The sequence below is a fragment of the Triticum urartu genome, chromosome 2A, assembly GCF_056163025.1.
Source record: "Triticum urartu cultivar PI428250 chromosome 2A, HENAU_Tu73, whole genome shotgun sequence".
Lineage (NCBI taxonomy): Eukaryota > Viridiplantae > Streptophyta > Magnoliopsida > Poales > Poaceae > Triticum > Triticum urartu.
In genome coordinates this window covers 29,884,009-29,890,816 of record NC_141874.1, presented here as the reverse complement: position 1 = coordinate 29,890,816, position 6,808 = coordinate 29,884,009, and the positions used below count along the sequence as shown (strand labels likewise).

General features: G+C 45.4%; 1 pseudogene; it reads right to left on the bottom strand.

Moving 5' to 3' along the window:
* Positions 1-1,630: 1,630 nt before the first annotated feature.
* Positions 1,631-5,935, bottom strand: LOC147983195 (uncharacterized; annotated as a pseudogene).
* Positions 5,936-6,808: the final 873 nt, after the last annotated feature.

Sequence of the window (6,808 nt, the reverse complement as noted above, 5' to 3'; positions counted from 1 at the left end):
TGCATCATTCAAATATTCTCTAATCAGTTCGTGATCCCTTCGTTCACTTGTATCTAAATTCTCTCAAGCATCTTCGTTCATTTGCAAATTCTTCCCGGTGTTTTCTTTATCTTCACTTCAATCGTTTTCAATTCTTACGGTGGTTCGTTTAAGACTTCTCGTGATTCGTTTATCATATCCATTCTTTATCTTCACTTCAATCGTTTTCCTCAATTCCTGGGCCCGCCCCTGCATGGAGCAATCATAATGAATCGGATTTTAAGGTTTTCTTTTTGCAAAAACACTTTATAATGATTATTTGGTTAAGGTGCTCCGACCTCATATATACAAATACCTTTTGTATATTCTATATCAGCAGTTCATGCACCTCGATCGATACCCGTAAATAACTTGTCTCTTATTGTCGTTTGTGGCTATTCTTGTTGTGTGAAATGCTGCCATCACTTTAGCACGCTCGATATATGTTGTTGTACCCGAGAAGGATACACATGGGTGTGCATTATGAAGTTTAGAGCGTTTATGCACAAACTACACATTTCGCTCTGAGCGACCGGCTCAACCAAATTAGTCTTTTTCTTCCAAATATTTTTACGAATATGCTTTTTTGACATTGAAGTACGTTTTTTGGAATATTTGGCCCTACATTAATCATAATAAATATAATCATTTATACTAACTTTTAGTACTTAATACATATATTTTTATCAAATAAAAAATATTGTAATATAGTATGGTAAATTTACACTTTGTTTTATAATAAATAATTCATTTTTAACACATTACACCTTAAAACATATTTAAAGTGAACACATTACACCTTAGATTAATTTATAACTATTGCATGAATGTCGTGTATATCACTTTGTGTGTGTTTTTAAATATCTTATTAGAGATCTCGAAAGTATATGATAGATGAAATATTTTGATAGCTGTCTTTGATTAGACACACGCAAATAAACAAATCTAGAATACACAAGATGTTCGCAAGGAACTTGTCACTTAATCATTTGCACATCACTTTATGATTTTCTGGTCAAATATGTCTTACATATTACAGTGGATTTGATAATCCGCTGATTTTTTAGTGTTTACTATGAATTTTGTACTGAAATAGCATTGCTCTAACTAAGATAACACTTAGTACAAATTATAAAGGATTCAACTTAAAAATATTAGTAGCCTAACTAAAAGAGAGTGGCACTTTGGTGGCCGAGCTACCTGCAGGCTGCTACCTCGGGCCGTGCAGTATAGCGCCGCGATTTGTGCTCGTTTTTTTTCTCGTGCATATACGTTAGTAGCTGTCAAGTTGAAATACATGGGTTGCGTAGGGGATACACAAGCATGTCATGAGAGCATCTCCAACAGCCGCGCAACACGCGGCGCGCTAAAAACTCATTTGCCACACGCCCTTCGCCTGGTTTGACGCGGCCGGCAACGCTGGCTCCAGCAGCCGCGTTAAAACTGAGTGCGCGTGCGTAGCTCCAGCGGCCGCGCTAAAATACAGCATGCGCTAAACATTGCGTACATTCTTTTAATAAAATGATAAATAAAATTCATAGATGAAAACGATACATAGATATTTTACATACTTTCATAGCATAGATAGATAAAAAACTATGGTGCAACGATTTTAAAAAAATTCCCAGTCATCGTTATCATCATCATCATCATTGCCATCCTCGCTGGTCTGGACCGAGGTATCGAGCCACATGTCTTCCCAACAGTCATCATTAGACGAAAAGATCGACTGCCCACCATTTTCAACGATTTTGCACTACGATAACGCCAGGGCCTTCCGCCGACGCATGTCCAACCGCTCCGCGCGACGCCTTGCCGTCTCCTCGCGGCGCCTTGCCCAAAAGGCTTCCTCGTTGGCGACGTCCTTTGGGTGGCACCGGCGCCACTCCACCATGGCCCGCTCGTCCTCCTCGGCGACGAGGAGGCGGCGCTACCGCCGAGCGTGCTTCGCACGGTCCTGGGCCATGATAAGACGAGGCGGAGGGGCGACGTCCTGTGCCTGCTGGCGCGTTTGGACATCCTGGAAGTTCATCTGCTGCCACGGCTTGTCCAGGCGCCACGCCGTCGCGTCGTAGGCGCGTGCAACCTCGTGCGAGGTCCGGAACGTACCGAGGCCGACTCAGACGTCGCCGGACCGAATCTCGACGGAGAACCAGCCGTTGGGGCGCTGGCGGACTCCGTGGTAGCCCGATGCTCCTCGGCGGCGCGGCGGCATGGTGGCTCGTCGGTGACGGGGCACTGGAGCGGCAAGGAGAGGAAGCGGTGGACGCGCTGGAAAGGCGAAGAAGCTATGAGACGCGTGTGGCCGTGTGGATAGGCGCGTGGCGAGCGCCGCAATTTTTAGGCACGCCGGAAGCGACGCGTCAAAAATAGCGCGCGAGCTGCCGCCCTTTCCCGCGCGCGCTGGAGCGCGCGAAACCGTCCAGCGCGCGCTAAAAACTAAGTTTATCGTGCGCGCTTCTTTTGGCGCGGCCGTTGGAGATACTCTGAGCCTGATGGGCTGATTTAAAATTAGCACATGTGGGGTGGTGCGATGTTAATTCTGGGCCCCTCTGGCGCTGCAGGCTAGGCTAACCTCAGAAGCGGTGCTTTTTCTTCCATTGGTCAGATGATTTCATCCCCTTCCCCCGTCGTAGCTGTGCGGGCGACCATTCACCATGGATGGACTCGAGTTGTTCTTTGAAGAAGCAGATTCAGGGTGAACCAGTTTGCCCCGCGTAATTTCTCATGCTCTTACTTCTTCCAAACTGAAATCTGTTTTGACTTGGATATCCTACTCCTTGATTTCGCAACGATTTGTCCTTGAGTCCTTTCGTCTCCAGTTGTTGGTTTGGATCTGGCTGATTGAGAATCGTGTGTGTGCTCCAGGTTGGTTCCTAGGCTAGATGCGGGTGATATTTTGGGTGGCGGAATGTTGCCTGAGTATGTGGTTGCTTCCATCCATGAAGCTGGCTGGCGCTCCGCTGAGGTGATTTCTTCTGAACCCATCGACAGCAGCAGCGCCGAAGACCAGTTCCGATCGGTGGAAGCCAATGTTGCCTTGCTCAGCAATGGTTACAGGAAGGTCGTTGGTGACTCAAACGACATGGCTCCTCAAATACGACCGCTGCAGCTGTAGGAGAGGATGGAGATGCAGAGGGTGTGGTCGTCAACAACTCAAAAGGCTCTTGCTGGACTCTGACGGTAAGGAACGGTCACCCTGGCATGGCACATGTTGACGGAGCCAACTCCCGTGCCGCGTACATGAAACTGGAGTGATGCATGGTTGACGGCGACGTGGAGTTGTGCTGCACTCCGGTGTTTGCTGGTGTACTGAGCCCGTGCAGAATATCAAAAGAGATAATATCATATGCAGTCATATAACTTACGTTCAATGTTTAGTTTGATGTTAAAGCTTTAAAAATACGAATTTATGGTCATCTAACTTGCGTCCTTACGCAAATACGGTTACTTTGCTTGTATTCAGACGTATCCTGCGCTGATGTGGCATGTCAGCATGGCTATGCCCATTGTCAATGATTGGGAACAGCTTGAACGAGGCGCGCATATTTTTATTTTACAGAAACACCCCTGTTCTGTATTTAATTAAGCAGTAGCCCTTCAATCACACATGTGGGTACAACTTAATCGCAAAGAAGATTTGAGGAGATTTGAACTCTAGACATCGTATACACACATGCACTAGCTACATACTCGTGACTATAAAGAGATGTGCCTTCTTTAATATGGACGTAGATTCTTTTTATATTCCATTTTTCCCCACGTTCAGCCCAGAAAACCGGTTCCAAAAAATCTCACCTTTTTGTCCAAAAAATTCAAATGAAATTCAAATTTGAAAAATCGCAAGTTCAATTCATTGTCGTGTTCTGATACTGTATGCATATGAGAGATATATATTTGACATGGTTTCTGTCATTTAAATTAAAAAATTCAGGCAATAACATAGTTTTCCGGAGACCACAAAAATTTCTGGCAACTGATCTGTTATCAGAAATTCGGTCCGGGAGAAAAAACCTGAATACGAGTAGTTCTATTGCCAAATATAAAATTTATTGTTTATCTTTTAGACAATTATAGGTACTTGGTGTAGTTGTTAGCTCCTGCGGTTTCACACTTGAGGTCGACGAATGGAATCCATTGGGCCCCTTTTTTCCCTGCGGAATTATCCATGCGCCCAAGTTACAAATTTTTGGTTGACCCACTGACAGGTGGGCCCTGTGTAGATTAGTCTAGTTACCTGGTTAGCCTAACCTGTTGTTAGTATCACACCGACTAGTGACCCCACCCCTAAATTACCAGTTAGACATGTGTGTCTATTTATCTGATTAACCTGGACAAATTTGACATGTTTTTTTTTAGAATAACTTGACGTGCTTTTGTGAGTAATCAAATAGATTTTAGTTGTGCATGTACAACATGGGGCAGCACTGGTGGGATGGATGTAATTGTTTAATTAACAGGTTGTTGGTTCGATGCCGTAAAAGACAGGTGGGCCTCCGTCAGGCTGGCGCGTCACATGGGCAGGCTATACGGCTAGATACGAGCGAAGTGACCGTATTTGCATGATAACGCAAGTTGGATAACCATAAATCCGTATTTTTCTTCTACGAATACATTTAATATACGGGAATGTCATGCACGGTTGGCACCGATCGTGACGAGCACTGACGGGGCTGATTCCGGCGGCCACCAAAGGCCATTTTGGCAATGAAAATTGCTTTATGGTTTAGTACTATAAATTGTGTTTTTTATCTTGTCAAATAGCATCGTCATCTTTGATGCGTCATCCCCGACAGCTAAATTCGCACACGCCTACGGAAGCAGTGTCCCTGCGGGCTCCATTGTCATGGCCGAATTGGTACTTCGGGAGAATATCTGATACTCCCATCCTTAGGATGCTCCCAGTGCTCCAAACTCGGTAGCACATTTTTAAAATGTTTAAAAAAATTCTAAAAACAATCTAGCACATTGACACAACATCTACTTATGTTGTAAAAAATTCAAATCAAAATTCAAAACATTGCTTGAGATAGAAAAATAACAATATTGGCATAAATGTGATAATGGGTCAAATCTAAAGCCCAACTTATGTTGTGTACTATCTATTGTCGAATTTGTCATTTATGTTTCTCAAGCTATGTTTCAGATTTTGATTTCAAAATTCATGACAACATACAATGATGTTGTGTCTGTGTGCTGGATTTTTTTCAGAATTTTTCGAACATTTAAAAATGTCCTACCGAGTTTGGAGCCCCGGGAGCACCCTAAGAGTTGGGAGTACCGGATATTCTCCTGTGGTACTTCGTGATGGATGTGCACCCGTGGGCAGCGATCCTCGTTTTCGTCTACCCTCGACCTTGTTTTTTTGTGCATAATGAAACTTTCATTACTTAACCAGAGCATTGTTGAGGAAATCGTTAACTAGTAGCTGCTTGGTCGGCTGGTGAGTAGGGGATTAATAGGCTAATCGGCAAGTTAATCATCCATTTAATCAATTAATCGGATGATTTATCAGGAAATCGGCAACTCGGGGACCCTATGAGTAGGGATTAATCGGCAAGTTAACCGATTATTCGGATGAATTCTTGAACAGGGAACCAGAGTCATTACAATCCTGTTGACATAAGATATCAACCTCATCAGGGGCACAATGAAGCCAAACAGTAGTTTTGGGCAGTAAACGGCCCATTTGTGCGAGAGCGTGGCTAGCTCTATTCTGCTCTCGTTTAATCACCGCTATTTCATGTGGCCGGACAGCTAGGATCTGCTTGACGTCGCCAACCATGGCCGCCACTGGAGCCCTGTTGGTTTCAGTGTCCCTGACCATGTGAGCCGCCGTCGAGCAGTCCGTCTCCACTATCAACCTATCCGGGCTCCGCTCCATAGCCAGAGTCACTCCCTCCATGAGCGCCGCCATCTCTGCCTCGAGGGCGTTCGTACAGCGTGGGATGAACCGGCAAGAAGCGAAAATGACGGCACTTGTATGATCACGAAGTATCATCCCAGCACCTCCTGTTCCCTCCTATTCCTTCCATGCACCATCCACGTTCGGCCACCATAAGTAATCACTCCCTTCCCCTTGGCAACATCATCGGATGGATTTTGCTGAATGTACAACAGCGTATTGATGTAGCCGGACAGGAATCTGGTAGAAGCCTCAAGTGGCGGTGCAGGTTTGTGGTGGTATACTTCATTACGTACATACCAGCTCCGGCGCCAAAGTGTCATCACCACAGGGAGTCTCTCCTCGTTCTTGCATTGGTCCAGCAGGTAGATGATCCACTCCGGCCCAGTGTTGACGACGGTCTCCAGCTTGGGCATACTCCATGTACGCGCCATCGCCGTCCATAGTTGTCGGGCCAACGGGCGACGGCATAGGGCGTGGTATGTGTCCTCGCATTCCAAACCACATAAAGCACATATATTAGACACCTCCAGTGTTCGTTTATGTATATTTTCAAGCGTTGCCAGAGATTTCACCGCGACTCTTCATGCGAAAACTCGTACCTTAAGGGGAGCAGGGCACCCCCACACTTGCCTTCCAGACAGCACTACCCTCGACCTTTATCCTCCATTCCACACAAGTGTTTTAAAAAAACGCTTTAGCTATACATCACCCGACTGAAAAGACAATTAGGGTCAGTCAAATTATTTTTCCTAAACTATGCACACACACCTACACTACCACGTGCATGCATGCAACTTGCAGCTAGTGCGTGCAGGACAGGTGACGCGGCCGCCGAGATCATTAATGGGGCTTGCTAGTGCAGAGTAATTGAGATCACGCGAG